This window comes from Condylura cristata, unplaced genomic scaffold, assembly GCF_000260355.1.
Source record: "Condylura cristata isolate star-nosed mole 26May11 unplaced genomic scaffold, ConCri1.0 scaffold00017, whole genome shotgun sequence".
Lineage (NCBI taxonomy): Eukaryota > Metazoa > Chordata > Mammalia > Eulipotyphla > Talpidae > Condylura > Condylura cristata.
In genome coordinates this window covers 303,681-314,373 of record NW_004567118.1, presented here as the reverse complement: position 1 = coordinate 314,373, position 10,693 = coordinate 303,681, and the positions used below count along the sequence as shown (strand labels likewise).

The 10,693-nt window shown below is 42.9% G+C and overlaps 1 protein-coding gene across 2 annotated transcripts in view; it reads right to left on the bottom strand.

The window, feature by feature from the left end:
• KANSL1 (KAT8 regulatory NSL complex subunit 1) overlaps positions 1-10,693 on the bottom strand; it is a 129,893-nt gene that overhangs the window by 118,899 nt on the left and 301 nt on the right. For both annotated transcript variants that reach the window (XM_012726492.1, XM_012726491.1), the window contains exon 2: positions 8,948-9,075. The gene's annotated coding sequence lies outside the window, so the exon portion shown is untranslated. The remainder of the gene's footprint in view (positions 1-8,947; positions 9,076-10,693) is intronic.

Below are 10,693 nucleotides of genomic sequence, written 5' to 3'. Positions count from 1 at the left end.
GCCTCCCGGGCAGGCGGGAATCGAACTCATGCAGAGGTGGCTTTAGCTTCTCAGTGCAGTGCTTTAACCCGCTGCGCCACCAGGGAGGGCCCCATTCTGGTATATTTTTAACTGCCGAAATATCTTCCCCCAAAAGTGGGCCCAATGCACACTTCCACTGTAATTTTGAAGACTGCCTGGCCCTTACTATCTTTGACAGCACAGTCAATAGCCAATTTGATAGGTAAAACAGTTTACTAATTAGTTACTTATAAGAATAAAAATGTTGTTCATATACCTCTGTCATTTGCATTTCTTTGTGAGCGCTATCATATTTTTTTTTAATAAGGTCTTTTCTTTGACAAACAGAAAACCAGTTAAAATAGCCACAAGTCAGTGACTTCAGCTCCCCCTGCTGGTCAAAAGATTACTAGGGTGATTGAGTCCTAAGTACAAATAGCTACAATTTATAAGCTTGCTCTTTTTCTAGGCTATTGCTACAAACAGTTTATACATGATAAAGAGATACATGTTTAAATTCACACTTGATAGACTTGTGATGGGGAGATATGGCACATCTACTCATAAATGTATAAGAACTAACAATGTCACAAAGAATTCTAAAATTGTAAGTCAGTTCACAGCAAATATATATCGCCAAGCTAGAACATCACAAACCTGAGTAATATGCATCTCCCTATACTTTAATAATGTGAAAACATTCTAGTTTCCAGATGACACTGGGTTGTCCAATCCTTCTGAAAATGTGACACTCAAACCAACTCTTTTTCAAAAGCAAAAATAAAACAAAAATGCCTGTGCCCTTCACCGATCTATGGTAATTTAATAAAAAAACCTATTTATAAACTTTATTTCAAAGCTATGCTCACACTTAACAGAATGGGCCTTGTCATTCCAAAGGGTGAGGCCCACAGCAGTGAACGGAGGCAACGACTCAGCTTTCCCAGTGGCAACGCACAGCTGAGCCATGCAGCCCTTAGACAAGTCATCAGCACACATTTACCAAGTGCCATTACAGTGATGGCAAAAGTCAAGGCACATCAATGCCTGCATCTACAGGAAGCTCTGTGTCAGCTATTACTGTTATTAAATAATTCAGAGTAAGTTTCTAGAACAGGCTGGAGGTCATTTTAAACAGAAGCAACTGACTATGGGAGGCCCAAAGGAAAAGGCACAACAGGTGCACAGAGGGAAGGCAGGTAGTTCGGCACCGCCAAGCACAGAATGCTAAGAAAGGAGAGAAGGAGATAATGTGACAAGGCCAGATCACTGAAGATCTTGCTTGATCTTTACCTTGAAAGTAAGCTGTGAGGAGGAAGGATAAGATCACATAAGGAGATCTGCATTTTACAAGGATCACTTTGGCAACAACCTGGGAGACTGAGGCAGTGGAAGAATAATTAGGTAATTGAAGGTCACGAAGGCCGAGCATGATGAAGATCTGAACCAAGAAAGGGGAGGTATGGTTGACCAGGGAAACATGAGTTAGAACCTGAAGAATGTGGTGCTTCGTGTGCCTAAAAAGGAAATGTGACTTAAATGGAATAGGTGGTAGTAGTACTTGCTGGAATATGAAGACAGGAAGAGGCTGGGCTTGGGAAGTCAATGATGAGATGATTTTGAAAGGAATAGGGGACATGCAAGTGGCGAGGTCCAAGAGGCAGCTGGTATGTGTGAGGATGGAGACTAGTAGACTATTCAGCAGCCTCCCTGATGACCTACGGGTTGAGTCTCAGTGCAAACACCGCAACAGCCCACCATGATGGCCTGAGTTCAACACTCAACCAGAGAGGATGACCGACATAGCACAGCAGACCTCTCCCGACCTGCCCACTGCTCCCCTTAGCAGCGTATCTCAATCAATCTGCCTGTTCTGCTCCTCACTCTGTCTCTCGTGAATCCTCTCACCCCCTGCATCCCTGGCCTGTACTCCAGCTCTTGTGTGCATAAATAAAACAAACCTTTGAAAAATAGTAAAATAAAAATCTAGGCTGTTCAGAATAAAAAGATTTTAAAAAATATTTTTTTAAAGATAATGTTTTCCTATGGTGATGGCACAGGGGTTATCTGGTGATGGGAAGCCCATGGGGATTACAAATGAGATGGGAAAAGGCACAAAATGATGTAAAAATAAACTATTATATAAAAAAAAATTTTTAGTATATTTTCAATTTCTCCAAAACAAGTACATAAATACATCCTCTGAGCCTCTAGGTCATCTGTCCTCTGGAGGAAACTAGCCAGCCATGCCCAGTGTTGCACCCACCTGATGCCACCTCTGACTTTCCCCACTGCAACTGCTCCCGTTGTTCTGCCTCAAGCTCCCCAGCAGTCTCTCTAGCCTAGTCCAACCACCCTTCCTTCTACAGTCCAATGATTACCTACTACTAAGGTCTTCACTTCAAGACAGATATACAGAAGAAAACTGGAAACAATACCGATTTATCTAGCACAGTTCAAGACCTTTAAAAATCAAATGAAAGCAAACAGAAACAGCGTTTTACATTGGACTGCCAAAACATGTCATTCTTCACATAGGTGTTCCATAGACAACTTTCTCAAGACTAAAGACCTACTTATTCTTTCTTGGCAAATAATTTATAAAAGCTTAGTTTGCTGGTATCCTAGCTTACCAAGGAAAGAAAGCATTAAAGTAGAGTAGAGGGGAGAGTGATTGGAGCTAGTGTAGCATGGTGGTACCCAAGAAAAGGGGTGTTCCAGATTCCTTGTCCCACCCAAAGTAGGATGGAGCTGAGCAGGGAGGAGAGGAATCTGGAGAGGAGACTGAAGAGGAAGGAAGCAGGATTGAGCCAGGAGGAGACCTGAGGGGGCACATGGAACAGAGAAGCGTGTGAAGAGGCGGCTCTTATTTCTTGGTCCTGGACTCGGTGAAAGAGATGTGGTGAGAGACTCTGGGAGAGGTTATTTGACTTTGTTCTTTTCCTTCCAGATTTGTCTGGCCATGTCTGGCCCTTTTCTATGGGTCCCCGCCAGAAGGTGCTCCAGACTTGGGGCAGCTTCCAGGCAGGCCTTGCTTTGGGCCAATCCCTTTTACCCATAAGGGGATGGGTGACTTTGGGTGTCTGATTTAGAAACTATATTCTTTGTCTTTTCTGTATTGCACATTAATTGTATTAAAGTTCCTTTCCATTAAAGGTCTTACATTTTTTGTCTTAATGTGGTGGGTGGCAGGACCTATGTAGAGCTAGCAGGTTTGGGGCCTTGGTGTGTCCCTCTCCCTGCCCTGTAACACATCTGGCACCCAATGTGGTAGGATTGGACCCATCAGTGGTTAGTCAGCTCCATGGGAAAAGCTGGCTTCCCCATGGCACTGGCTACCATTAAGTGCAAATGTGGTTTTTGTTTAGCTAGTGTGTCTTTCATATGTAGACTTGCTGTTGAAAAACTGGTTTGGACTTTGTGAAAACTCTGTGTGTATGCGTACAATTTGTAGTCACTTGCGAAGAGGTTGATTTTGTGGAAATTGTTCTGTGTAGCAGTTTTACTCAACAGATGGTAGGAGGTTGGACCATGTGGCCAGACCAAACCCTGTAACCCTAGCACTAGGGCAGTAACAACCTCACAGTAAGGTAGGAGGCCACAGCGTTGATAACAAAAGAACACGGAGGACAGCCCGAGAGCGTGTGCTGTGCACATCTGCTCCACTACACTTCATGTGTCCAAAGGCACATTATTCGTCAGCACAGCACAGTGACTGATGGGCATGAGATGCTTCAATAATTTTGGATTATTATTAATAAAATAAAATTTTGTGCAGGGTGTTTTTTTTTAAAAAGATTTATTTGTGCATACAAAAGCTGGGGTGTAGACCAGAGAGGTACAGGGGTATGGGGGAGAATGAGAGGATTCACCAGAGATAGTGGGGAGCAGAACAGGCAGATCCCTGAAATACATTGCTGAGGAGAGCAGCAGGGAGACAGGAGAGGTCTGCTGCGCCCTGTGGGACAGCGGCCTGGCCGGGGATTGAATTCGTGCTTCTTCGGCTGGCTACAGCTTCACAGTGCTATGCTTAACCCCTTGTGCCAGCAGGGCACCTGTGCAAGATGACTTTTTTTTTTTTTTTAGGAGAAAGAGAAGCCTATAATACCTATCAGAAAGATTTTCACCTAAGTAACTTTTTAAAGTCTTAACACTAGAAGCTTCAGAGAGAAAGTGATCAAAACAAGGCCAGTGGTAGAAAAAAAGGTTTCAAAACAAAAAGATGTCGCAGCCACGGATATATAGTCTATGTTAAAAAGTTTGAACTTTACCCTAAAGGCAAAAAGGAGGGAACAGAAGATAGCCAATTCAGCCAGGCCAGAGGAACCTCCTCGGGTCTGGCTATTTCTGGGGTGGCCCATGCTGTCTACCTGGAAAATGACAGTCTGAAGGGAATGTTAGAGGACAACTATGCTGGCTTCTTCAAATATGGCATCTGAATATAAAACATCTTCATATAGTTTACATTCATAAGTATAAGAAGGAAAAGGGTTTTAATTCCACTTTATTAGGTATCATAGCACCCAACCCCCTAGGGGCAGATAACAGACTTAATCCTTACAAAGTAAGGAAATTCTACCAATTTCCACAAAGAATGAGACATGAAGAACAATACAGTAATCCTGACCTTGATTTTTCAAATCTTATTTTATTAGTAGCTTAAGGAAAAAAACTTTACCCCTAAAGTTTCAATTTTATATTGAGCAACTATATATATATATATACACACACACACATATATGTATGTATGCATATATGTATATGTATGTATATATGCAAGTTTCAATGATATGAAAGTCTATACACATTAACAATATATGCATGAGAAACCTGAAGAAATAAACTACTTCAAGTCATGTTACAAATTTGCAAAAAAATTTTATGTACAGGCAATGGAGGGTCTGTGGGGCCAGCTGTTATGGACTAAATCATGTCCCCCAAGAGATACTCTGAACTCCTAACCCAGTACCTCAGTTGAAGGCAGGAGCTTTACAGAGGTAATCAAGTTAAAATAAGGTCATCAGATTGTACCTTAATCCAATATGACTGTTCCTGTAAAGGGGGAATTTTAAACACAAAGACACATCCACAGGAGACTACATAAAAGACAGGAGTTCGGCTCCTGGACCAAGCTATGAAAAGCTAAGAGCGGCCTGGGAAGATCCCACTTGACATGCAGAGGGAACATACTCCTGCCCTCGGCCTTCTCTCTCCCAAATGGACAGGTGAGCAATTTCTGTCTGTAAACCACTGTTTGTGGCACTTGCAAATAAATGTCACCAAGAAAATGAGCAACTCATGTTTACTGAGCATATACCAGGAGTTACGTTATGCTCTTTGCATCAACAAACTCATTTAGTGCTAACCAAGTCCACCCTGGAACCTAGTACATAATTATACCCTCTCCACAGAGGGGACATCAAGGCTCTAAGGTGTAGGGCCTCACGCAATACAAGCTAGGATCCCATTCTTACCACTGGGCTGAGGGGGATGCCTGGGAGTGATTATTACACTAATGACGACAGTCCCAGAAGCCAACTGCATCCTTTACAAATATAATACACGCAACAACCTTCTGAAGTAACTGTTCATATTTCCAGAATAATGGAGGATCCTGAACTTCAGAAAGAGTAAGAAAATTTCCCAAGATCACACAACCAAGAACAGGGCGGTATATCTATCTAATCACCAATTTGAGAGAATAAACATTGAAAATCCCTTTTTACTAACTTTAAGAGCAAGTAAAAAATTTTAATGCTGACCTTACATTATATACAATTCTAGAGAACTGTGTATTTTTTAAATTAAAAATTCTTCATGATCCCAGAAGAACATGTGTCCTAGATAGTTATGCCAGTGCGTGGGCTCCTCCCGTCCCAGGGCCCTGTGCTCTCGCCATAGCACAACGCCACTTCTCTGACTTCCCTGCCCGGGAGAGGGCAAGATGCAGGGATTGAGACAGTTTTTTTTTTTAATGTTTTGTATTTAATTTTTTTAATTTGATACAAATGTAAGAAAGTATAAAAAAAATACAATAAGACAGCCTGTTCTTAGACTCAGTAGGTGACCAATATCACCATTTTCTTGCTTGATCTTCTAAAGGTTTTTTAATGCAGATATAACTGGTCAGCACAAATTTTCCCCTTTTCTTTCTTCTTCGCAAAACCCAAAGGGTAACCTACCATAGCACTCTGTTCTGGATCTTGCTTTGTATCTTAGATATCTCTCCACATCATAGTGAATTATATCTTAATTTTTGGTTTTCAGTAACATTTGCTTGCTTTTATCAGAGTTCAGTCTAACACAGGAAGGCAGCAGCCTGAACAGCTCACTCAGTGAATGCCAGAGCCATGTCATGCCCCAAAGGCCACCTAGCTCCTCTCTCTGGTTCCTCGCCTTCACTTTGCTATTTTCTTCAATTCATCCTTGTTCTCTCCCTGTCCCTGCCCCACCCTCACGAGTGCCTACCCCAGACAGCAGACCCTAGAAGCAACCATCAGTGATACCGTCTAGTCATGGCTAACCATGGAAAAAGCTACATACCCCTGGCATAGGGAAAAAAGGTTAACTAATAATTCCCATGGAAGTTCTAAGTAACAGAGCATCTTAAATAGAGTTTTTGTTTGGCGTTTTTTTTTCCCTCTGTTACTTATGTCTCCTTCGGTACTCTGTGACAAGACCTGGTCCTGGCCCTACTTTTCGCAAGCATGGAAACACACACAAGCTCAGGTCTAACATTTAAGTGATGCCAGGTAGTATCAGAATTCATTCTGAAATAACAATCAGAAACAAAGAGTAAAAAGGCTAACAAAATGAACACTTTGCTCCAAGATATATTTTTTAATTAACCTTTTACTTAAAAAATAAGCAGTTGTACTGTGAAATCACATCTCACAAGCATTTTAAGGATAATCATAGCTTAAAAAGAAAAGAAAGGGGCCTCCCTGGTGACACAAGGGCCTACCTCTCAGCACTATGAAGCTACTGGCAGCCACATGGCGCAGCAGACCTCTCCCGTCCCATCCACTGCTTCCCTCAGCAGTGTATTTCTGTCAACCTGCCTGTTCTGTCCCCTACCCTGCCTCTGGTGAATCCACTCTAGCCTGTACCCCAGTCCTTGTATGCACAAATAAATAAATCTTAAAAAAAAAAAGTTATCTCCCTTATTTTCTATCCTGCAAATATAATACTATTGTCTTCCCCTACCCTCCAAAAATTAAAAATTACTTTTCCCCTGTCCAGATCAAGCACTAAAACTTTTAAGTTTTGTTTTTTGTTGTTGTTGTTGTTTTTAATAATAAAAAGAAGAAAATGTTAGCAAACAAAAAATTTCTCTATAGACTCGGAAGATGTGTTTCACTGGTCGGCGAATGGTAGGGCATGTAAAATTAAAGCACTGGCATAAGTGCACTCCTAAGCAGTGTGTTAACTCACATTATATGGGACACTGATTTACATTCTGTATCCCCCCAGCCAGAGGCCACTGGGACAATTTCAGTGGTTACTGTGGAACTACATGTAGCACCCAGGTCCAGAAATTTATATAATCTTAAACCTCACATACGTCTTAAGTAGTCTGTTTCAGGGCTACTTGTGTACCTAGTACTTACAGTTTAACTGTAATTAAAACCAAGGTAACTATAAGGTAAGTCCAATATATAAAGTCAAATCCAATATGTTGATCCCAATTTCCCTGGGTTTCTAGGGAACTAGCACCTGCTGATGTCCCTCTGCCTGCTGCCTTAAACATAGCAGAGGCCACCAGCTCCTGCACTAAACATTCAGTACTGAAGAGAAATACTCATATCTAAGGTCCACTAATACCTATCCATGGGCTCAGGACTTCTGGCTGGGGTCCTATGCACCCCTCCAACTTTACAGGGAGGATGGCCAGAAAAAATGGTGTTGTTCTAGTTTCCTTTACATTAATATATGCACTCATTACCCAACAACGGCAGTTGGAGTAATTCATGAAGATGAAGACTTGGTCTACATTTACCTAGAGGTTTTCCAAGTCCAAATATTTAGGTTATACAGACTGCATTACTCTCTGACTTATTCACTACATTAATTCATAATTTCACAGAGCAGAATACCATACAATAATCTTACCCACACTAGTATCTAGGTCCAAAGGAAGTCAACCTGGCCACCTGGTCAAGATGGTGGTGGGCTTCCATCATTCCTTGTCTTTCTTCACCCTGCCTTCCACTGTCCTCCTTACATAAGGTTGTAGCTATGCCCTCTGCTAATGGAGAGTTCTAATGGAGAGTTCTCTGGTCAACTATGCACAAGAGATTGAAAGGAGACAAGAAATTGGAAAACCACCACATCAATGAAAACTTTCCTCTATAAAGATCATCTGTCCACACTTCCCGAGAGGTTTAAACTGTGAGGTGAAACTTAAAAGTACTACCTGCTGAGAAAAACTCTAAGTCACGCATGCAAAAGACTAGGAATTGGCAGGAGAATCCTCCAAGAGTCATACACGTGAACCAGCGGGTCTTAGGATGTTCTAATATACTCCATGAAGTTTAGAGTAAACAAATGGTTAATGACACATCTTTTGTAACATATGAATCAGCTACAGATTTGCAAGAGTGGGACACACCCAAGTACCTATGACTCTTAAGTACCTGTTTGAAAGTGTACTTGGATGTGTGAATTGCCAATCCATCCTACTGAGACTGGAACAGAATTTTACAACTCTGGGTTGTCATAATTTAAAGTTAGAAAGATAAACACCTTGAGAACTTCATTTTTTAACACCAGCAATCAGGAATAGGACCAACACAAAATATGGAGTAACCAATCAGTGCTAGGAAGTGAGCTCAGTAGCCATTTCTAAGGGGAGAGGCTAGTGTCAGGTAAAAAGGGTTAAAGAATTGCAAATACAAGAATTAGAATATTCTCAATTCCAAAAATAAATAAATAAAACACATCTTACCTTTAGAGGCATCCAAATAGCAATCATAGTGTCAGGAATAGTTCAGACAAAACTCAGAAATAAGCAAGAAAGGAGTCTTAGTAATTCCCCTCAGTCACCAGGTATGAACAGGTAAGTCAAGAAAGTATCTGGAAAAAAAGGACTTTCAGTTAGACATAAAAATAATCAAGAATAAGCTAACAGTTTAAGTTACTTGGGCAGATATTTAAAGCAGTATTTGCCTCATCATCCTAAAAAGGTGTAGAAAATACACCTTTGGTAAAAGGCAAATTATCACCAGAGACATGCTGAAAGATATTTTATATCAAAAATGGAATACATATTTTAGATAATATAAAATTGTTTCTCAAATGGTTTTTAGAAAACCAAAATTCCGGACAGAAAAATGATCACCTAGGGTACTTCATAAAACTACATCAAAGTGATCTGTTACCTAACCACCTTAAAAAAAAAAAAACTTACCACATTTACTTTTTATTGAATAAATTAAAACCTTTCTCTCTATTCTGATTGTCCTAAATTTTATTAAGCATACATTAAGTTGCAGGATCCATTTGGAATGAAAAATAAAATCTATTCTTGGCTGAAGTGCTACCAGCAAATAAAAGACCCTCCTTCCCCTAGCGATCTTTGAAAGTACATCAAACAACTTAAGGCTGCAGATGGGAGCGGGGCCAGTGTGCGTACTGGGGGATAGATTAACTGACCTCTTCTAGGCTCCTCGTTCAAGACCTAGGCCTGAATGAAATTCCAGCTTAACCAGTTATTGCTAACTTAAAATGGAGGCTTGCCCGAGTAGGGGCAAAAATAACAGCACCCACCTCTTTGTAACAAATTTCGAAAAATCAGGCTACAGTACCTTCATTTCTTAGAAAAAATAAAAATAAAAACCTTTGGAGTGGATTTGTTCTTGCTATGCGTTTGTCACTTCGGCTTCCGAAGACCTGGCATCACTTTCCTTACCGCTCATCGGGTTTGGGGGTGGGGGGTTGGGAGGGGGGAGGAGTTTGACTCTTGACCCAAGTCTCTGGAGGATTTAATAACCCCCCCACCCCCCACCCTCGTCCCCACCGCAAAAGCCAAGGGGGGGAAGAGAAAGCGAAGCGCCGAGTTCCCACCCCTCCCCCACCTTGGACCCTAGTCCCAAACCTACTCCCCTCCACCTTCCCGCAGAGGGTCGACTCCTTCTGCCCCGTTCCCATTGTTAGGGAGGGGGAAATGTGGAAGTGGGCTCCGGGCCGGGGCGCCCGCGGCCGCAGCCCGGCTCCCTTGGAGGGGCAGCCCGCGGGATGCAGCTTCCCTTCCTCTCCGCGTCGGTCCGTCCCACCTCGATTCGGCCTGGGGCCCCGGACTCTGCTCTGCGCCCCCCGCCCTGGGCCCGGCCCTGAGTGCTGGCCCTGCAGCTGGCCAGACGGCACAGCCCGTCCCCTTGCGCTCTGCGCGTCGAGCCAGCCGCACAGTCGCGCGCGGCCGTGAGCTCTGTGAGCTTTGGGCTTTGCGGGCTTTTTTGCTTCCCTTCGCCGGGATAGGGAACCGCACAGACACCGCGCTGCGGGTTTCGTTCCGAGGGCCTTCACCTCGTGAGGACACGGCGTCTGCCTGCCGGGCCCTGGCCACCTGCAGGGCCCTGGCCGCCCCCCGGCGGGCGCCGCCCTGTGCCGGGCACCCGACTCCTCGCTCCGGGATTCATGAAATTAGACGTTAAAATTTCGAGCTGCCTTTTTCCTTCTATGCCGTCTACTGTTT